This window comes from Oncorhynchus nerka, linkage group LG8 (assembly GCF_034236695.1).
Source record: "Oncorhynchus nerka isolate Pitt River linkage group LG8, Oner_Uvic_2.0, whole genome shotgun sequence".
In the NCBI taxonomy this organism is placed as follows: domain Eukaryota; kingdom Metazoa; phylum Chordata; class Actinopteri; order Salmoniformes; family Salmonidae; genus Oncorhynchus; species Oncorhynchus nerka.
Genome location: NC_088403.1, coordinates 45,290,427 through 45,314,578, shown reverse-complemented (window position 1 = coordinate 45,314,578; position 24,152 = coordinate 45,290,427). Strand labels below are relative to the sequence as shown.

At 40.4% G+C, this 24,152-nt stretch overlaps 3 non-coding genes across 3 annotated transcripts; all 3 read right to left on the bottom strand.

Moving 5' to 3' along the window:
- Positions 1-2,364: 2,364 nt before the first annotated feature.
- On the bottom strand, positions 2,365-2,438 carry trnan-guu (transfer RNA asparagine (anticodon GUU)). Its single transcript has one exon. It is a non-coding gene; the product is annotated as a tRNA-Asn (tRNA).
- Positions 2,439-8,675: 6,237 nt separating this feature from the next.
- trnan-guu (transfer RNA asparagine (anticodon GUU)) lies at positions 8,676-8,749 on the bottom strand. The gene has a single exon. It is a non-coding gene; the product is annotated as a tRNA-Asn (tRNA).
- Positions 8,750-15,005: 6,256 nt separating this feature from the next.
- trnan-guu (transfer RNA asparagine (anticodon GUU)) lies at positions 15,006-15,079 on the bottom strand. Its single transcript has one exon. It is a non-coding gene; the product is annotated as a tRNA-Asn (tRNA).
- Between the last annotated feature and the right edge of the window lie 9,073 nt (positions 15,080-24,152).

The following is a 24,152-nucleotide window of genomic DNA, read 5'->3' as shown; positions in this document are numbered from 1 at the left end:
ATAAACAAATGGACATGATGAAATCAACACAACGAGTGATGGAAAGGTACAACTATCACTGCTCGGCCACCCTGTGTTCATCAGGCCAGTCAATTTAGCATTTTTGAGCATGTCAAATTTCATATGGTAATTGTCCATTGAACCATATTGCAAATACACGCGCACTTGCAATATGATTCTATAGTGAAAAAAATCACCTAATGGACATGATGAAATCAACACAACGAGTGATGGAAATGTACAACTATCACTGCTCGGCCATCCTGTGTTCATCAGACCAGTCAATTTTGCATTCCTGCAGGATTTTTATAGCATGACAAAATCGTGATGGTACCTGCCCATTGAACCATATTGCAAATGCAGTGACTTTGCAAAAGTAAGAAAACATAAACAAATGGACATATAGAAATCACCTTATTTTTATTTTTGGGTTACCAGTTGCACAACAATGCACGTGCATTTGCAATATGATTCTATAGTGAAAAAACACCACCTAATGGACATTCTGAAATCAACCCTAACGAGCGATTGAGATGAACCAGAATCACTGCCCAGCCATCCCGAGTTCATCGGGCCAGTCAATTTAGCATTTTTGAGCATGTCAAATTTCATATGGTAAGAAAATTGTCCATTGAACCATTTTTATTGCAAATGCATGCGCATTTGCAATATGATTCTATAGTGAAAAACATCACCTAATGGACATGATGAAATCAACACAACGAGTGATGGAAATGTACAACTATCACTGCTCGGCCATCCTGTGTTCATCAGACCAGTCAATTTAACATTTTTGAGCATGTCAAATTTCATATGGCATTTGGCCCCAAAAAAAGTGAATTTTGACTTTGACTTTTGACTTCCTATGAAATCATATTGTAAATGGACAAATCATATTCCTTATGCACAAGTAAAAAGAAAAAAATATATATATGATATTAAAATACAACTAAAGTATGTTGATACAGTTCTTATACGTGTGTAATTGACACAAAATTTGAAAGAATTTCGAAAAACGGTCCAGAAAGCACTTTTTAAGGGTGTGGTGAAATTTTTACAAAATTTTGACATTTTTGACTTTTGACTTCCTATGAAATCATATTGAAATTGGACAAAACATATTACTTATGCGGATGTAAAAAAAAAAAAAAAAAATGATAATATAATTGGACAAAAGTGTATTCATACAGTTCTTACACATGTGTAATTGACAAAAATTGAAAGAATTTTGAAAAACGGTCCAGAAAGCACTTTTTAAGGGTGTGTGAAGTTTTCCCAAAATTTTGACATTTTTGACTTTTGACTTCGTATGAAATCATATTGAAAATGGACAAAACATATTCCTTATGCGCATGTAAAAAAAAAAAAAATTATGATAATAAAATTGGACAAAAGTGTATTCATACAGTTCTTACACATGTGTAATTGACAAAAAAATCGAAAGAATTTCGAAAAACGGTCCAGAAAGCACTTTTTAAAGGGGTGATAAGTTTTTACAAAAAATCATTTTTTCAAAATTTTGCTTTTGGACGTTGACTTGGGTTACATATCAAATATGAAAAACCACGGTGGAGCGGATTCGCCACCTGTTGAATTTTTAGTGTTACAACTGGCAATAGCCATATGGCATTTGCAATATGCTTTGCATGAATCAACGCCAAATTGGGTGGTATTGGACAATGTGTATATGGTTTGGCCACTGCCAATATCTTGCCATTCATTTTTGTCCAATACAGGGGGTCTTCCCTACATGCCAGATTGACATCATTTACGTTGTCATACCAGCCAGATTAATAAGAATAAATGACATGTTCCTTGGAGAACACAGAATGATCAAGCTATTGAGTAACAGAAGATCAGAGACCATTGACAGGCATTTTACCAGTAGGTATCATAACTTGTCATCTTTCATGTTCAACAACACACCAATCACATGTGACAACAGGAAACACAGCAGGTCAAAAGCAAGCTTACTGTAAGGCCAGGAAGGTCTTCCATATCACTAGAAACAGAAAGACAGCATCCCTGGGTGGGCTCAAATCACCAACTTTTAAATTAACAGTCTAACGCACCAACCAATTGCACCACAGAGACTTGTGGTTATACTGACCCTCAGGAGGCCAAAGTCTCATGGAAGCTCACGCCAAGTCAGGAAGGGTCAGTTCACATCTCCACAATCTGAAAAATGTCATCCCTGGGTGGTGTCGAAGCACTAACCTTTAGATTGACAGTCAAACACGCTAACTGATTGCACTGGAGAGGCTTGTGTTGGCATTGACCATCAGCAGGGTAAAATAAGAGGAATCTCCTTACAGGTTCAGGATGTCACATCCACATCATGGAGCACAACAAACTGAGAACTGTCGTCCCTGGGTGGACTCGAACCACCAACCTTTAGATTAACAGTCTAACGCGCTAACCAATTGCGCCACAGAGACTTGTGGTGTAATTGACCCTGATGCTTGATGGCTGGCCATTCGTGCTCTCATCCAACTGAACATGGAGTTTACTGAAACAACAACACTTTGTTCCAATGGTTGTGTTAACGTGCATCAAAAGTGCAGCAACATTTTCAAGGAAGTAGACCTGTAGTTTTCTAATGTTTGTTAGCTTTTTGAATGGCCTTAAAAGGGCAAAAATGTAGCGCAATGTTCGTCAGCGCAACATTATATTAAAAGGCATTTGGCAGGAGTAAATTCAGCCGCAATCACAAATATATTCTGATAAATATATATTTTAAACAACTGCATTTTCACAAATGTAATATATAATCGCCAAGCCCATTCAAATTTATTAGGGGACTGACTCCGGAAGAATGATGAAGTGGCTAGTCACTTTCATGGCGTATAGGCGTACATATACACACAAACACACTGGACCAACATTGTCCTTCTCTCGAGATAAATATAAATGCTAAGGTTTTTCATGCCAGATTGACATCATTTACGTTGTCATACCAGCCAGATTAATAAGAATAAATTACATGTTCCTTGGAGAACACAGAATGATCAAGCTATTGAGTAACAGAAGATCAGAGACCATTGACAGGCATTTTACCAGTAGGTATCGTAACTTGTCATCTTTCATGTTCAACAACACACCAATCACATGTGACAACAGGAAACACAGCAGGTCAAAAGCAAGCTTACTGTAAGGCCAGGAAGGTCTTCCATATCACTAGAAACAGAAAGACAGCATCCCTGGGTGGGCTCAAATCACCAACTTTTAAATTAACAGTCTAACGCACCAACCAATTGCACCACAGAGACTTGTGGTTATACTGACCCTCAGGAGGCCAAAGTCTCATGGAAGCTCACGCCAAGTCAGGAAGGGTCAGTTCACATCTCCACAATCTGAAAAATGTCATCCCTGGGTGGTGTCGAAGCACTAACCTTTAGATTGACAGTCAAACACGCTAACTGATTGCACTGGAGAGGCTTGTGTTGGCATTGACCATCAGCAGGGTAAAATAAGAGGAATCTCCTTACAGGTTCAGGATGTCACATCCACATCATGGAGCACAACAAACTGAGAACTGTCGTCCCTGGGTGGACTAAAACCACCAACCTTTAGATTAACAGTCTAACATGCTAAACAGTTGCGCCACAGAGACTTGTGGTGTAATTGACCCTGACGCTAGTTGATCGCTGGCCATTCGTGCTCTCATCCAACTGAACATGGAGTTTACGAAACAACAACACTTTGTTCCAATGGTTGTGTTAACGTGCATCAAAAGTGCAGCAACATTTTCAAGGAAGTAGACCTGTAGTTTTCTAATGTTTGTTAGCTTTTTGAATGGCCTTAAAAGGGCAAAAATGTAGCGCAATGTTCGTCAGCGCAACATTATATTAAAAAGGCATTTGGCAGGAGTAAATTCAGCCGCAATCACAAATATATTCTGATAAATATATATTTTAAACAACTGCATTTTCACAAATGTAATGTATAATCGCAAAGCCAATTCAAAATAATTAGGGACTGACTCTGGAAGAATGATGAAGTGGCTAGTCACTTTCATGGCGTATAGGCGTACATATACACACAAACACACTGGACCAACATTGTCCTTCTATGAGATAAATATAAATGCTAAGGTTTTCATACCTTAAGGGAAGATTTCGGCAGTACCTGTATGGTTAGTGAGAAAGTCCATATTGCAAATGTCGATCCCTTACTAGACGTCCGAAATCGCTTGTAAACTGCCTGATAGCGTCGGGTGCATTCGGCAGGGCCGGACCTACCAGGAAGTCATCAAATAAACTTTGTCGGACATTAAAACTTTTCGTTTACAAAAATAATAAGATTTAGGTCATTTTCCGCCGTCCCGGAAATTCCCACAAGAGGGCATAAGCAATCATATTGCTATTGGACAAAACATCACGATTCACAAAACGGGGCCTTATCTGAAAACTGTCAAGCGGGGCTGTCAAGCGGGGCGTCTCGTTGAACTCGGCACAGTCTGGAGACTATGGTGATGCCATTTTTTGTGTTGATTTCAGAATGCCATGGCGGTGCTCAAAGACACAGAGAGCAGGCAATGGCATAAACATAATCTCTAGGCCGTGCCGAGTTCAACGAGATATCCCGCTTGACCGTAGCTCGCTCGGTCTGAGCGCAGCGACCATGAGAAAAGTAGGCCCAAAATTAAGCCTGCCCCACCACGTCATTTGCTTTTGGGTGACAGTGAGAGAACCTTTAGGGTGAGAAGCACAATTTGACCTCAGGTACGTTCCTAAGGTCCTTCCGATCCGTGCAAGCCTAACCTTGACCGTGTGGCATTAACCCTTAATAGTTAAAAGAAGGTGTTTACTTCAAACAGTTTGCATTGACTTGTCTCCCCATAGGAATACATTGCCTGCACCCCTAAATTCAACCTGAAGTCTATATGGGTTATGAATGCCGTATGAACCTGTCTTTAGTAACAGTCCATCAGGGCAGTATGAGGTCTACCTGTGTTGATTCTAAGCTTCCTGGACCAACCGGAAGTGGTTAAAATCACCCTAAAAGTGTTTTTCCATACCCTGCCTGCAGTTTGATAGACATAGTGCATTCAACCCTGTGTAAATCAGTCAATTCTTAACGTAAGGACTTAAAACTCAGGATTCTGTAAAAGCATACCACAGTGAGGATATGTGTTGACTTATAGCTTCCTGTGCCAACCGGAAGTGCCTTAATTGGTGTCTCAGGGGCTGTTTCGAGGGGTTAAAAAAGTCAGATCTGTCCAAAACTTCATATGTGTGATTAGGCAACCCCCATGAACTGTAAATCAGTCATTTTTCCCATAAAATTTCAAAGGAAAACTAAATCACACAGACACACAACTTGGAAGGAGGGACGTATTGGGGTTTGTAGAGACAGACAGTGCCTCCAATAGTTAGCTTTGTTCGAGCTAAAAAGAACCGTCAGACCTAGAGTTCGAAACTTTAGAAACCTGTTCTAGACCTCGGGTCGATAGTGCGTGGTGAGTTAGGTGGCTCTAGAAGGTTCTCGGACCGAGAAATAGCCTCGTACATTTGCAATGACTTCAATTCATTTTGACCATTACGAAAATGGCGACATTTAGAAATGTCTCAGAGACACAAGACTAGGTGCATTGAAACCGGCTCGGCCCATAGAGACGGACCCCAACGTTTCGGTCCGATAGCTCATTCAAGGACCCCATAGCAAGGCATTGAAAAAAGTGGATTTTCAGCACCAATTAGGGTTTTACTCGGGCGCCGAAGGACCTATCGAGCCGAAACTCGGGATTCGGGGTCGCCTCAGCTAGGCCTACACATAACATAAGAAATGGACCCGCAGCGCGAACGTAACTACGTGTTTTATGTTTTTTTTATGGTTTGAACATAAGGCGTTGTGAATTTTGGGCCAGCTCTGAAGTATGTGATAGTTGGCTACTAAACGAGTTGGAAAAAGTGGGTTTAGTGTCAGTTTGTATCAGTTTGTTGTCAGAATGATATCTAATTGACTGATGGACGGTGACTTGCTGGTGACTCTTGTCCATTTGCAATATGTTTAAACAGTGAGGTACCATCACCAAAAGTGACATTCTGAAATCAACCCTAACGAGCCATTGAGATGAACCAGAATCACTGCCCAGCCATCCCGAGTTCATCGGGCCAGTCAATTTCACATTCCTGCAGGGTTTTTATAGCATGACAAATTTGTGATGGTACCTGCCCATTGAACCATATTGCAAATGCACAGTGACTTTGCAAAAGTGAGAAAACATAAACAAATGGACATGATGAAATCAACACAACGAGTGATGGAAAGGTACAACTATCACTGCTCGGCCACCCTGTGTTCATCAGGCCAGTCAATTTAGCATTTTTGAGCATGTCAAATTTCATATGGTAATTGTCCATTGAACCATATTGCAAATGCACGCGCACTTGCAATATGATTCTATAGTGAAAAAACATCACCTAATGGACATGATGAAATCAACACAACGAGTGATGGAAATGTACAACTATCACTGCTCGGCCATCCTGTGTTCATCAGACCAGTCAATTTTGCATTCCTGCAGGATTTTTATAGCATGACAAAATCGTGATGGTACCTGCCCATTGAACCATATTGCAAATGCAGTGACTTTGCAAAAGTAAGAAAACATAAACAAATGGACATATAGAAATCACCTTATTTTTTATTTTTGGGTTACCAGTTGCACAACAATGCACGTGCATTTGCAATATGATTCTATAGTGAAAAAACACCACCTAATGGACATTCTGAAATCAACCCTAACGAGCGATTGAGATGAACCAGAATCACTGCCCAGCCATCCCGAGTTCATCGGGCCAGTCAATTTCACATTCCTGCAGGATTGTTATAGCATGACAAATTCCTGATGGTACCTGCCCATTGAACCATATTGCAAATGCACAGTGACTTTGCAAAAGTAAGAAAACATAAACAAATGGACATATAGAAATCACCTTATTTTTATTTTTGGGTTACCAGTTGCACAACAATGCACGTGCATTTGCAATATGATTCTATAGTGAAAAAACATCACCTAATGGACATTCTGAAATCAACCCTAACGAGCGATTGAGATGAACCAGAATCACTGCCCAGCCATCCCGAGTTCATCGGGCCAGTCAATTTAGCATTTTTGAGCATGTCAAATTTCATATGGTAATTGTCCATTGAACCATATTGCAAATGCATGCGCACTTGCAATATGATTCTATAGTGAAAAAACATCACCTAATGGACATGATGAAATCAACACAACGAGTGATGGAAATGTACAACTATCACTGCTCGGCCATCCTGTGTTCATCAGACCAGTCAATTTAACATTTTTGAGCATGTCAAATTTCATATGGCATTTGGCCCCCAAAAAAAGTGAATTTTGACTTTGACTTTTGACTTCCTATGAAATCATATTGTAAATGGACAAATCATATTCCTTATGCACAAGTAAAAAGAAAAAAAATATATATGATATTAAAATACAACTAAAGTATGTTGATACAGTTCTTATACGTGTGTAATTGACACAAAATTTGAAAGAATTTCGAAAAACGGTCCAGAAAGCACTTTTTAAGGGTGTGGTGAAATTTTTACAAAATTTTGACATTTTTGACTTTTGACTTCGTTTGAAATCATATTGAAAATGGACAAAACATATTCCTTATGCGCATGTAAAAAAAAAAAAAAATTATGATAATAAAATTGGACAAAAGTGTATTCATACAGTTCTTACACATGTGTAATTGACAAAAAAATCGAAAGAATTTCGAAAAACGGTCCAGAAAGCACTTTTTTAAAGGGGTGATAAGTTTTTTACAAAAAAATCATTTTTTCAAAATTTTGCTTTTGGACGTTGACTTGGGTTACATATCAAATATGAAAAACCACGGTGGAGCGGATTCGCCACCTGTTGAATTTTTAGTGTTACAACTGGCAATAGCCATATGGCATTTGCAATATGCTTTGCATGAATCAACGCCAAATTGGGTGGTATTGGACAATGTGTATATGGTTTGGCCACTGCCAATATCTTGCCATTCATTTTTGTCCAATACAGGGGGGGTCTTCCCCTACATGCCAGATTGACATCATTTACGTTGTCATACCAGCCAGATTAATAAGAATAAATGACATGTTCCTTGGAGAACACAGAATGATCAAGCTATTGAGTAACAGAAGATCAGAGACCATTGACAGGCATTTTACCAGTAGGTATCATAACTTGTCATCTTTCATGTTCAACAACACACCAATCACATGTGACAACAGGAAACACAGCAGGTCAAAAGCAAGCTTACTGTAAGGCCAGGAAGGTCTTCCATATCACTAGAAACAGAAAGACAGCATCCCTGGGTGGGCTCAAATCACCAACTTTTAAATTAACAGTAAATTAACAGCACCAACCAATTGCACCACAGAGACTTGTGGTTATACTGACCCTCAGGAGGCCAAAGTCTCATGGAAGCTCACGCCAAGTCAGGAAGGGTCAGTTCACATCTCCACAATCTGAAAAATGTCATCCCTGGGTGGTGTCGAAGCACTAACCTTTAGATTGACAGTCAAACACGCTAACTGATTGCACTGGAGAGGCTTGTGTTGGCATTGACCATCAGCAGGGTAAAATAAGAGGAATCTCTTACAGGTTCAGGATGTCACATCCACATCATGGAGCACAACAAACTGAGAACTGTCGTCCCTGGGTGGACTCGAACCACCAACCTTTAGATTAACAGTCTAACGCGCTAACCAATTGCGCCACAGAGACTTGTGGTGTAATTGACCCTGATGCTTGATCGCTGGCCATTCGTGCTCTCATCCAACTGAACATGGAGTTTACGAAACAACAACACTTTGTTCCAATGGTTGTGTTAACGTGCATCAAAAGTGCAGCAACATTTTCAAGGAAGTAGACCTGTAGTTTTCTAATGTTTGTTAGCTTTTTGAATGGCCTTAAAAGGGCAAAAATGTAGCGCAATGTTCTGTCAGCGCAACATTATATTAAAAGGCATTTGGCAGGAGTAAATTCAGCCGCAATCACAAATATATTCTGATAAATATATATTTTAAACAACTGCATTTTCACAAATGTAATATATAATCGCCAAGCCCATTCAAAATTATTAGGGGACTGACTCCGGAAGAATGATGAAGTGGCTAGTCACTTTCATGGCGTATAGGCGTACATATACACACAAACACACTGGACCAACATTGTCCTTCTTGAGATAAATATAAATGCTAAGGTTTTTCATGCCAGATTGACATCATTTACGTTGTCATACCAGCCAGATTAATAAGAATAAATTACATGTTCCTTGGAGAACACAGAATGATCAAGCTATTGAGTAACAGAAGATCAGAGACCATTGACAGGCATTTTACCAGTAGGTATCGTAACTTGTCATCTTTCATGTTCAACAACACACCAATCACATGTGACAACAGGAAACACAGCAGGTCAAAAGCAAGCTTACTGTAAGGCCAGGAAGGTCTTCCATATCACTAGAAACAGAAAGACAGCATCCCTGGGTGGGCTCAAATCACCAACTTTTAAATTAACAGTCTAACGCACCAACCAATTGCACCACAGAGACTTGTGGTTATACTGACCCTCAGGAGGCCAAAGTCTCATGGAAGCTCACGCCAAGTCAGGAAGGGTCAGTTCACATCTCCACAATCTGAAAAATGTCATCCCTGGGTGGTGTCGAAGCACTAACCTTTAGATTGACAGTCAAACACGCTAACTGATTGCACTGGAGAGGCTTGTGTTGGCATTGACCATCAGCAGGGTAAAATAAGAGGAATCTCCTTACAGGTTCAGGATGTCACATCCACATCATGGAGCACAACAAACTGAGAACTGTCGTCCCTGGGTGGACTCGAACCACCAACCTTTAGATTAACAGTCTAACATGCTAAAAAGTTGCGCCACAGAGACTTGTGGTGTAATTGACCCTGACGCTTGATCGCTGGCCATTCGTGCTCTCATCCAACTGAACATGGAGTTTACGAAACAACAACACTTTGTTCCAATGGTTGTGTTAACGTGCATCAAAAGTGCAGCAACATTTTCAAGGAAGTAGACCTGTAGTTTTCTAATGTTTGTTAGCTTTTTGAATGGCCTTAAAAGGGCAAAAATGTAGCGCAATGTTCGTCAGCGCAACATTATATTAAAAGGCATTTGGCAGGAGTAAATTCAGCCGCAATCACAAATATATTCTGATAAATATATATTTTAAACAACTGCATTTTCACAAATGTAATGTATAATCGCAAAGCCAATTCAAAATAATTAGGGACTGACTCTGGAAGAATGATGAAGTGGCTAGTCACTTTCATGGCGTATAGGCGTACATATACACACAAACACACTGGACCCTGAAGAACATTGTCCTTCTCGAGATAAATATAAATGCTAAGGTTTTTCATACCTTAAGGGAAGATTTCGGCAGTACCTGTATGGTTAGTGAGAAAGTCCATATTGCAAATGTACGGTCCCTTACTAGACGTTAAAATCGCTTGTAAAATCAAGACATGCGTTTATTTAGCGGCAGGGCCTGGACCTACCAGGAAGTCATCAAATAAACTTTGTCGGACATTCGGTTTCGTTTACAAAAATAATAAGATTTAGGTCATTTTTCCTAAACGTCCCGGAAATTCCCACAAGAGGGCATAAGCAATCATATTGCTATTGGACAAAACATCACGATTCACGACGGGCCTTAAAGAAAACTGTCAAGCGGGGCTGTCAAGCGGGCGTCTCGTTGAACTCGGCACAGTCTGGAGACTATGGTGATGCCATTTTTTGTGTTGATTTCAGAATGCCATGGCGGTGCTCAAAGACACAGAGAGCAGGCAATGGCATAAACATAATCTCTAGGCCGTGCCGAGTTCAACGAGATATCCCGCTTGACCGTAGCTCGCTCGGTCTGAGCGCAGCGACCATGAGAAAAGTAGGCCCAAAATTAAGCCTGCCCCACCACGTCATTTGCTTTTGGGTGACAGTGAGAGAACCTTTAGGGTGAGAAGCACAATTTGACCTCAGGTACGTTCCTAAGGTCCTTCCGATCCGTGCAAGCCTAACCTTGACCGTGTGGCATTAACCCTTAATAGTTAAAAGAAGGTGTTTACTTCAAACAGTTTGCATTGACTTGTCTCCCCATAGGAATACATTGCCTGCACCCCTAAATTCAACCTGAAGTCTATATGGGTTATGAATGCCGTATGAACCTGTCTTTAGTAACAGTCCATCAGGGCAGTATGAGGTCTACCTGTGTTGATTCTAAGCTTCCTGGACCAACCGGAAGTGGTTAAAATCACCCTAAAAGTGTTTTTCCATACCCTGCCTGCAGTTTGATAGACATAGTGCATTCAACCCTGTGTAAATCAGTCAATTCTTAACGTAAGGACTTAAAACTCAGGATTCTGTAAAAGCATACCACAGTGAGGATATGTGTTGACTTATAGCTTCCTGTGCCAACCGGAAGTGCCTTAATTGGTGTCTCAGGGGCTGTTTCGAGGGGTTAAAAAAGTCAGATCTGTCCAAAACTTCATATGTGTGATTAGGCAACCCCATGAACTGTAAATCAGTCATTTTTCCCATAAAATTTCAAAGGAAAACTAAATCACACAGACACACAACTTGGAAGGAGGGACGTATTGGGGTTTGTAGAGACAGACAGTGCCTCCAATAGTTAGCTTTGTTCGAGCTAAAAAGAACCGTCAGACCTAGAGTTCCGAAACTTTAGAAACCTGTTCTAGACCTCAGGTCGATAGTGCGTGGTGAGTTAGGTGGCTCTAGAAGGTTCTCGGACCGAGAAATAGCCTCGTACATTTGCAATGACTTCAATTCATTTTGACCATTACGAAAATGGCGACATTTAGAAATGTCTCAGAGACACAAGACTAGGTGCATTGAAACCGGCTCGGCCCATAGAGACGGACCCCAACGTTTCGGTCCGATAGCTCATTCAAGGACCCCATAGCAAGGCATTGAAAAAGTGGATTTTCAGCACCAATTAGGGTTTTACTCGGGCACCAAAGGACCTATCGAGCCGAAACTCGGGATTCGGGGTCGCCTCAGCTAGGCCTACACATAACATAAGAAATGGACCCGCAGCTAGAACGTAACTACGTGTTTTATGTTTTTTTATGGTTTGAACATAAGGCGTTGTGAATTTTGGGCCAGCTCTGAAGTATGTGATAGTTGGCTACTAAACGAGTTGGAAAAAGTGGGTTTAGTGTCAGTTTGTATCAGTTTGTTGTCAGAATGATATCTAATTGACTGATGGACGGTGACTTGCTGGTGACTCTTGTCCATTTGCAATATGTTTAAACAGTGAGGTACCATCACCAAAAGTGACATTCTGAAATCAACCCTAACGAGCCATTGAGATGAACCAGAATCACTGCCCAGCCATCCCGAGTTCATCGGGCCAGTCAATTTCACATTCCTGCAGGGTTTTTATAGCATGACAAATTTGTGATGGTACCTGCCCATTGAACCATATTGCAAATGCACAGTGACTTTGCAAAAGTGAGAAAACATAAACAAATGGACATGATGAAATCAACACAACGAGTGATGGAAAGGTACAACTATCACTGCTCGGCCACCCTGTGTTCATCAGGCCAGTCAATTTAGCATTTTTGAGCATGTCAAATTTCATATGGTAATTGTCCATTGAACCATATTGCAAATGCACGCGCACTTGCAATATGATTCTATAGTGAAAAAAATCACCTAATGGACATGATGAAATCAACACAACGAGTGATGGAAATGTACAACTATCACTGCTCGGCCATCCTGTGTTCATCAGACCAGTCAATTTTGCATTCCTGCAGGATTTTTATAGCATGACAAAATCGTGATGGTACCTGCCCATTGAACCATATTGCAAATGCAGTGACTTTGCAAAAGTAAGAAAACATAAACAAATGGACATATAGAAATCACCTTATTTTTATTTTTGGGTTACCAGTTGCACAACAATGCACGTGCATTTGCAATATGATTCTATAGTGAAAAACACCACCTAATGGACATTCTGAAATCAACCCTAACGAGCGATTGAGATGAACCAGAATCACTGCCCAGCCATCCCGAGTTCATCGGGCCAGTCAATTTCACATTCCTGCAGGATTGTTATAGCATGACAAATTCCTGATGGTACCTGCCCATTGAACCATATTGCAAATGCACAGTGACTTTGCAAAAGTAAGAAAACATAAACAAATGGACATATAGAAATCACCTTATTTTTATTTTTGGGTTACCAGTTGCACAACAATGCACGTGCATTTGCAATATGATTCTATAGTGAAAAACATCACCTAATGGACATTCTGAAATCAACCCTAACGAGCGATTGAGATGAACCAGAATCACTGCCCAGCCATCCCGAGTTCATCGGGCCAGTCAATTTAGCATTTTTGAGCATGTCAAATTTCATATGGTAATTGTCCATTGAACCATATTGCAAATGCATGCGCACTTGCAATATGATTCTATAGTGAAAAAACATCACCTAATGGACATGATGAAATCAACACAACGAGTGATGGAAATGTACAACTATCACTGCTCGGCCATCCTGTGTTCATCAGACCAGTCAATTTAACATTTTTGAGCATGTCAAATTTCATATGGCATTTGGCCCCAAAAAAAGTGAATTTTGACTTTGACTTTTGACTTCCTATGAAATCATATTGTAAATGGACAAATCATATTCCTTATGCACAAGTAAAAAGAAAAAAATATATATATGATATTAAAATACAACTAAAGTATGTTGATACAGTTCTTATACGTGTGTAATTGACACAAAATTTGAAAGAATTTCGAAAAACGGTCCAGAAAGCACTTTTTAAGGGTGTGGTGAAATTTTTACAAAATTTTGACATTTTTGACTTTTGACTTCGTTTGAAATCATATTGAAAATGGACAAAACATATTCCTTATGCGCATGTAAAAAAAAAAAAAAAAAAAAAAATTATGATAATAAAATTGGACAAAAGTGTATTCATACAGTTCTTACACATGTGTAATTGACAAAAAAATCGTAAAAAAAAAAAAAAAAAGAATTTCAAAAGTGTATTCAAAAACGGTCCAGAAAGCACTTTTTTAAAGGGGTGATAAGTTTTTTACAAAAAAATCATTTTTTCAAAATTTTGCTTTTGGACGTTGACTTGGGTTACATATCAAATATGAAAAACCACGGTGGAGCGGATTCGCCACCTGTTGAATTTTTAGTGTTACAACTGGCAATAGCCATATGGCATTTGCAATATGCTTTGCATGAATCAACGCCAAATTGGGTGGTATTGGACAATGTGTATATGGTTTGGCCACTGCCAATATCTTGCCATTCATTTTTGTCCAATACAGGGGGGTCTTCCCCTACATGCCAGATTGACATCATTTACGTTGTCATACCAGCCAGATTAATAAGAATAAATGACATGTTCCTTGGAGAACACAGAATGATCAAGCTATTGAGTAACAGAAGATCAGAGACCATTGACAGGCATTTTACCAGTAGGTATCATAACTTGTCATCTTTCATGTTCAACAACACACCAATCACATGTGACAACAGGAAACACAGCAGGTCAAAAGCAAGCTTACTGTAAGGCCAGGAAGGTCTTCCATATCACTAGAAACAGAAAGACAGCATCCCTGGGTGGGCTCAAATCACCAACTTTTAAATTAACAGTCTAACGCACCAACCAATTGCACCACAGAGACTTGTGGTTATACTGACCCTCAGGAGGCCAAAGTCTCATGGAAGCTCACGCCAAGTCAGGAAGGGTCAGTTCACATCTCCACAATCTGAAAAATGTCATCCCTGGGTGGTGTCGAAGCACTAACCTTTAGATTGACAGTCAAACACGCTAACTGATTGCACTGGAGAGGGCTTGTGTTGGCATTGACCATCAGCAGGGTAAAATAAGAGGAATCTCCTTACAGGTTCAGGATGTCACATCCACATCATGGAGCACAACAAACTGAGAACTGTCGTCCCTGGGTGGACTCGAACCACCAACCTTTAGATTAACAGTCTAACGCGCTAACCAATTGCGCCACAGAGACTTGTGGTGTAATTGACCCTGACGCTTGATCGCTGGCCATTCGTGCTCTCATCCAACTGAACATGGAGTTTACGAAACAACAACACTTTGTTCCAATGGTTGTGTTAACGTGCATCAAAAGTGCAGCAACATTTTCAAGGAAGTAGACCTGTAGTTTTCTAATGTTTGTTAGCTTTTTGAATGGCCTTAAAAGGGCAAAAATGTATTGCAATGTTCGTCAGCGCAACATTATATTAAAAGGCATTTGGCAGGAGTAAATTCAGCCGCAATCACAAATATATTCTGATAAATATATATTTTAAACAACTGCATTTTCACAAATGTAATATATAATCGCCAAGCCCATTCAAAATTATTAGGGGACTGACTCCGGAAGAATGATGAAGTGGCTAGTCACTTTCATGGCGTATAGGCGTACATATACACACAAACACACTGGACCAACATTGTCCTTAGAAGCGAGATAAATATAAATGCTAAGGTTTTTCATGCCAGATTGACATCATTTACGTTGTCATACCAGCCAGATTAATAAGAATAAATTACATGTTCCTTGGAGAACACAGAATGATCAAGCTATTGAGTAACAGAAGATCAGAGACCATTGACAGGCATTTTACCAGTAGGTATCGTAACTTGTCATCTTTCATGTTCAACAACACACCAATCACATGTGACAACAGGAAACACAGCAGGTCAAAAGCAAGCTTACTGTAAGGCCAGGAAGGTCTTCCATATCACTAGAAACAGAAAGACAGCATCCCTGGGTGGGCTCAAATCACCAACTTTTAAATTAACAGTCTAACGCACCAACCAATTGCACCACAGAGACTTGTGGTTATACTGACCCTCAGGAGGCCAAAGTCTCATGGAAGCTCACGCCAAGTCAGGAAGGGTCAGTTCACATCTCCACAATCTGAAAAATGTCATCCCTGGGTGGTGTCGAAGCACTAACCTTTAGATTGACAGTCAAACACGCTAACTGATTGCACTGGAGAGGCTTGTGTTGGCATTGACCATCAGCAGGGTAAAATAAGAGGAATCTCCTTACAGGTTCAGGATGTCACATCCACATCATGGAGCACAACAAACTGAGAACTGTCGTCCCTGGGTGGACTCGAACCACCAACCTTTAGATTAACAGTCTAACATGCTAACCAAGTTGCGCCACAGAGACTTGTGGTGTAATTGACCCTGACGCTTGATCGCTGGCCATTCGTGCTCTCATCCAACTGAACATGGAGTTTACGAAACAACAACACTTTGTTCCAATGGTTGTGTTAACGTGCATCAAAAGTGCAGCAACATTTTCAAGGAAGTAGACCTGTAGTTTTCTAATGTTTGTTAGCTTTTTGAATGGCCTTAAAAGGGCAAAAATGTAGCGCAATGTTCGTCAGCGCAACATTATATTAAAAGGCATTTGGCAGGAGTAAATTCAGCCGCAATCACAAATATATTCTGATAAATATATATTTTAAACAACTGCATTTTCACAAATGTAATGTATAATCGCAAAGCCAATTCAAAATAATTAGGGGACTGACTCTGGAAGAATGATGAAGTGGCTAGTCACTTTCATGGCGTATAGGCGTACATATACACACAAACACACTGGACCAACATTGTCCTTCTCGAGATAAATATAAATGCTAAGGTTTTTCATACCTTAAGGGAAGATTTCGGCAGTACCTGTATGGTTAGTGAGAAAGTCCATATTGCAAATGTACGGTCCCTTACTAGACGTCCGAAATCGCTTGTAAAGACATAGTGCGGACGGCGTCGGGCCAGCGGCAGGGCCGGACCTACCAGGAAGTCATCAAATAAACTTTGTCGGACATTCGGTTTCCGTTTTACAAAAATAATAAGATTTAGGTCATTTTCCGCCGTCCCGGAAATTCCCACAAGAGGGCATAAGCAATCATATTGCTATTGGACAAAACATCACGATTCACGACGGGGCCTTATCTCGAAAACTGTCAAGCGGGGCTGTCAAGCGGGGCGTCTCGTTGAACTCGGCACAGTCTGGAGACTATGGTGATGCCATTTTTGTGTTGATTTCAGAATGCCATGGCGGTGCTCAAAGACACAGAGAGCAGGCAATGGCATAAACATAATCTCTAGGCCGTGCCGAGTTCAACGAGATATCCCGCTTGACCGTAGCTCGCTCGGTCTGAGCGCAGCGACCATGAGAAAAGTAGGCCCAAAATTAAGCCTGCCCCACCACGTCATTTGCTTTTGGGTGACAGTGAGAGAACCTTTAGGGTGAGAAGCACAATTTGACCTCAGGTACGTTCCTAAGGTCCTTCCGATCCGTGCAAGCCTAACCTTGACCGTGTGGCATTAACCCTTAATAGTTAAAAGAAGGTGTTTACTTCAAACAGTTTGCATTGACTTGTCTCCCCATAGGAATACATTGCCTGCACCCCTAAATTCAACCTGAAGTCTATATGGGTTATGAATGCCGTATGAACCTGTCTTTAGTAACAGTCCATCAGGGCAGTATGAGGTCTACCTGTGTTGATTCTAAGCTTCCTGGACCAACCGGAAGTGGTTAAAATCACCCTAAAAGTGTTTTTCCATACCCTGCCTGCAGTTTGATAGACATAGTGCATTCAACCCTGTGTAAATCAGTCAATTCTTAACGTAAGGACTTAAAACTCAGGATTCTGTAAAAGCATACCACAGTGAGGATATGTGTTGACTTATAGCTTCCTGTGCCAACCGGAAGTGCCTTAATTGGTGTCTCAGGGGCTGTTTCGAGGGGTTAAAAAAGTCAGATCTGTCCAAAACTTCATATGTGTGATTAGGCAACCCCATGAACTGTAAATCAGTCATTTTTCCCATAAAATTTCAAAGGAAAACTAAATCACACAGACACACAACTTGGAAGGAGGGACGTATTGGGGTTTGTAGAGACAGACAGTGCCTCCAATAGTTAGCTTTGTTCGAGCTAAAAAGAACCGTCAGACCTAGAGTTCGAAACTTTAGAAACCTGTTCTAGACCTCGGGTCGATAGTGCGTGGTGAGTTAGGTGGCTCTAGAAGGTTCTCGGACCGAGAAATAGCCTCGTACATTTGCAATGACTTCAATTCATTTTGACCATTACGAAAATGGCGACATTTAGAAATGTCTCAGAGACACAAGACTAGGTGCATTGAAACCGGCTCGGCCCATAGAGACGGACCCCAACGTTTCGGTCCGATAGCTCATTCAAGGACCCCATAGCAAGGCATTGAAAAAGTGGATTTTCAGCACCAATTAGGGTTTTACTCGGGCGCCAAAGGACCTATCGAGCCGAAACTCGGGATTCGGGGTCGCCTCAGCTAGGCCTACACATAACATAAGAAATGGACCCGCAGCTAGAACGTAACTACGTGTTTTATGTTTTTTTTATGGTTTGAACATAAGGCGTTGTGAATTTTGGGCCAGCTCTGAAGTATGTGATAGTTGGCTACTAAACGAGTTGGAAAAAGTGGGTTTAGTGTCAGTTTGTATCAGTTTGTTGTCAGAATGATATCTAATTGACTGATGGACGGTGACTTGCTGGTGACTCTTGTCCATTTGCAATATGTTTAAACAGTGAGGTACCATCACCAAAAGTGACATTCTGAAATCAACCCTAACGAGCCATTGAGATGAACCAGAATCACTGCCCAGCCATCCCGAGTTCATCGGGCCAGTCAATTTCACATTCCTGCAGGGTTTTTATAGCATGACAAATTTGTGATGGTACCTGCCCATTGAACCATATTGCAAATGCACAGTGACTTTGCAAAAGTGAGAAAACATAAACAAATGGACATGATGAAATCAACACAACGAGTGATGGAAAGGTACAACTATCACTGCTCGGCCACCCTGTGTTCATCAGGCCAGTCAATTTAGCATTTTTGAGCATGTCAAATTTCATATGGTAATTGTCCATTGAACCATATTGCAAATGCACGCGCACTTGCAATATGATTCTATAGTGAAAAACATCACCTAATGGACATGATGAAATCAACACAACGAGTGATGGAAATGTACAACTATCACTGCTCGGCCATCCTGTGTTCATCAGACCAGTCAATTTTGCATTCCTGCAGGATTTTTATAGCATGACAAAATCGTGATGGTACCTGCCCATTGAACCATATTGCAAATGCAGTGACTTTGCAAAAGTAAGAAAACATAAACAAATGGACATATAGAAATCACCTTATTTTTATTTTTGGGTTACCAGTTGCACAACAATGCACGTGCATTTGCAATATGATTCTATAGTGAAAAAACACCACCTAATGGACATTCTGAAATCAACCCTAACGAGCGATTGAGATGAACCAGAATCACTGCCCAGCCATCCCGAGTTCATCGGGCCAGTCAATTTCACATTCCTGCAGGATTGTTATAGCATGACAAATTCCTGATGGTACCTGCCCATTGAACCATATTGCAAATGCACAGTGACTTTGCAAAAGTAAGAAAACATAAACAAATGGACATATAGAAATCACCTTATTTTTATTTTTGGGTTACCAGTTGCACAACAATGCACGTGCATTTGCAATATGATTCTATAGTGAAAAAACATCACCTAATGGACATTCTGAAATCAACCCTAACGAGCGATTGAGATGAACCAGAATCACTGCCCAGCCATCCCGAGTTCATCGGGCCAGTCAATTTAGCATTTTTGAGCATGTCAAATTTCATATGGTAATTGTCCATTGAACCATATTGCAAATGCACGTGCACTTGCAATATGATTCTATAGTGAAAAACATCACCTAATGGACATGATGAAATCAACACAACGAGTGATGGAAATGTACAACTATCACTGCTCGGCCATCCTGTGTTCATCAGACCAGTCAATTTAACATTTTTGAGCATGTCAAATTTCATATGGCATTTGGCCCCAAAAAAAGTGAATTTTGACTTTGACTTTTGACTTCCTATGAAATCATATTGTAAATGGACAAATCATATTCCTTATGCACAAGTAAAAAGAAAAAAATATATATATGATATTAAAATACAACTAAAGTATGTTGATACAGTTCTTATACGTGTGTAATTGACACAAAATTTGAAAGAATTTCGAAAAACGGTCCAGAAAGCACTTTTTAAGGGTGTGGTGAAATTTTTACAAAATTTTGACATTTTTGACTTTTGACTTCCTATGAAATCATATTGAAATTGGACAAAACATATTACTTATGCGGATGTAAAAAAAAAAAAAAAAATGATAATATAATTGGACAAAAGTGTATTCATACAGTTCTTACACATGTGTAATTGACAAAAAATTCGAAAGAATTTTGAAAAACGGTCCAGAAAGCACTTTTTTAAGGGTGTGTGAAGTTTTTCCCAAAATTTTGACATTTTTGACTTTTGACTTCGTATGAAATCATATTGAAAATGGACAAAACATATTCCTTATGCGCATGTAAAAAAAAAAAAAAATTATGATAATAAAATTGGACAAAAGTGTATTCATACAGTTCTTACACATGTGTAATTGACAAAAAAATCGAAAGAATTTCGAAAAACGGTCCAGAAAGCACTTTTTTAAAGGGGTGATAAGTTTTTTACAAAAAAATCATTTTTTCAAAATTTTGCTTTTGGACGTTGACTTGGGTTACATATCAAATATGAAAAACCACGGTGGAGCGGATTCGCCACCTGTTGAATTTTTAGTGTTACAACTGGCAATAGCCATATGGCATTTGCAATATGCTTTGCATGAATCAACGCCAAATTGGGTGGTATTGGACAATGTGTATATGGTTTGGCCACTGCCAATATCTTGCCATTCATTTTTGTCCAATACAGGGGGGTCTTCCCCTACATGCCAGATTGACATCATTTACGTTGTCATACCAGCCAGATTAATAAGAATAAATGACATGTTCCTTGGAGAACACAGAATGATCAAGCTATTGAGTAACAGAAGATCAGAGACCATTGACAGGCATTTTACCAGTAGGTATCATAACTTGTCATCTTTCATGTTCAACAACACACCAATCACATGTGACAACAGGAAACACAGCAGGTCAAAAGCAAGCTTACTGTAAGGCCAGGAAGGTCTTCCATATCACTAGAAACAGAAAGACAGCATCCCTGGGTGGGCTCAAATCACCAACTTTTAAATTAACAGTCTAACGCACCAACCAATTGCACCACAGAGACTTGTGGTTATACTGACCCTCAGGAGGCCAAAGTCTCATGGAAGCTCACGCCAAGTCAGGAAGGGTCAGTTCACATCTCCACAATCTGAAAAATGTCATCCCTGGGTGGTGTCGAAGCACTAACCTTTAGATTGACAGTCAAACACGCTAACTGATTGCACTGGAGAGGCTTGTGTTGGCATTGACCATCAGCAGGGTAAAATAAGAGGAATCTCCTTACAGGTTCAGGATGTCACATCCACATCATGGAGCACAACAAACTGAGAACTGTCGTCCCTGGGTGGGACTCGAACCACCAACTTTTAGATTAACATTCTAACGCGATAACCAATTGCGCCACAGAGACTTGTGGTGTTATTGACCCTGACGCTTGATCGCTGGCCATTCGTGCTCTCATCCAACTGAACATGGAGTTTACGAAACAACAACACTTTGTTCCAATGGTTGTGTTAACGTGCATCAAAAGTGCAGCAACATTTTCAAGGAAGTAGACCTGTAGTTTTCTAATGTTTGTTAGCTTTTTGAATGGCCTTAAAAGGGCAAAAATGTAGCGCAATGTTCGTCAGCGCAACATTATATTAAAAGGCATTTGGCAGGAGTAAATTCAGCCGCAATCACAAATATATTCTGATAAATATATATTTTAAACAACTGCATTTTCACAAATGTAATATATAATCGCCAAGCCCATTCAAAATAATTAGGGGACTGACTCCGGAAGAATGATGAAGTGGCTAGTCACTTTCATGGCGTATAGGCGTACATATACACACAAACACACTGGACCAACATTGTCCTTCTCTCGAGATAAATATAAATGCTAAGGTTTTTCATGCCAGATTGACATCATTTACGTTGTCATACCAGCCAGATTAATAAGAATAAATTACATGTTCCTTGGAGAACACAGAATGATCAAGCTATTGAGTAACAGAAGATCAGAGACCATTGACAGGCATTTTACCAGTAGGTATCGTAACTTGTCATCTTTCATGTTCAACAACACACCAATCACATGTGACAACAGGAAACACAGCAGGTCAAAAGCAAGCTTACTGTAAGGCCAGGAAGGTCTTCCATATCACTAGAAACAGAAAGACAGCATCCCTGGGTGGGCTCAAATCACCAACTTTTAAATTAACAGTCTAACGCGCCAACCAATTGCACCACAGAGACTTGTGGTTATACTGACCCTCAGGAGGCCAAAGTCTCATGGAAGCTCACGCCAAGTCAGGAAGGGTCAGTTCACATCTCCACAATCTGAAAAATGTCATCCCTGGGTGGTGTCGAAGCACTAACCTTTAGATTGACAGTCAAACACGCTAACTGATTGCACTGGAGAGGCTTGTGTTGGCATTGACCATCAGCAGGGTAAAATAAGAGGAATCTCCTTACAGGTTCAGGATGTCACATCCACATCATGGAGCACAACAAACTGAGAACTGTCGTCCCTGGGTGGACTCGAACCACCAACTTTTAGATTAACATTCTAACGCGATAACCAATTGCGCCACAGAGACTTGTGGTGTTATTGACCCTGACGCTTGATCGCTGGCCATTCGTGCTCTCATCCAACTGAACATGGAGTTTACGAAACAACAACACTTTGTTCCAATGGTTGTGTTAACGTGCATCAAAAGTGCAGCAACATTTTCAAGGAAGTAGACCTGTAGTTTTCTAATGTTTGTTAGCTTTTTGAATGGCCTTAAAAGGGCAAAAATGTAGCGCAATGTTCGTCAGCGCAACATTATATTAAAAGGCATTTGGCAGGAGTAAATTCAGCCGCAATCACAAATATATTCTGATAAATATATATTTTAAACAACTGCATTTTCACAAATGTAATATATAATCGCCAAGCCCATTCAAAATTATTAGGGGACTGACTCCGGAAGAATGATGAAGTGGCTAGTCACTTTCATGGCGTATAGGCGTACATATACACACAAACACACTGGACCAACATTGTCCTTCTCGCTTTGAGATAAATATAAATGCTAAGGTTTTTCATGCCAGATTGACATCATTTACGTTGTCATACCAGCCAGATTAATAAGAATAAATGACATGTTCCTTGGAGAACACAGAATGATCAAGCTATTGAGTAACAGAAGATCAGAGACCATTGACAGGCATTTTACCAGTAGGTATCGAATAAATTACATGTTCCTTGAGAACACAGAATGATCAAGCTATTGAAACAGAAGATCAGAGACCATTAACTTGTCATCTTTCATGTTCAACAACACACCAATCACATGTGACAACAGGAAACACAGCAGGTCAAAAGCAAGCTTACTGTAAGGCCAGGAAGGTCTTCCATATCACTAGAAACAGAAAGACAGCATCCCTGGGTGGGCTCAAATCACCAACTTTTAAATTAACAGTCTAACGCGCCAACCAATTGCACCACAGAGACTTGTGGTTATACTGACCCTCAGGAGGCCAAAGTCTCATGGAAGCTCACGCCAAGTCAGGAAGGGTCAGTTCACATCTCCACAATCTGAAAAATGTCATCCCTGGGTGGTGTCGAATCACTAACCTTTAGATTGACAGTCAAACACGCTAACTGATTGAACTGGAGAGGCTTGTGTTGGCATTGACCATCAGCAGGGTAAAATAAGAGGAATCTCATTACAGGTTCAGGATGTCACATCCACATCATGGAGCACAACAAACTGAGAACTGTCGTCCCTGGGTGGGCTCGAACCACCAATCTTTAGATTAACAGTCTAACGCGCTAACCAATTACGCCACAGAGACTTGCGGTATAATTGACCCTGACGCTTGATCGCTGGCCATTCGTGCTCTCATCCAACTGAACATGGAGTTTACGAAACAACAACACTTTGTTCCAATGGTTGTGTTAACGTGCATCAAAAGTGCAGCAACATT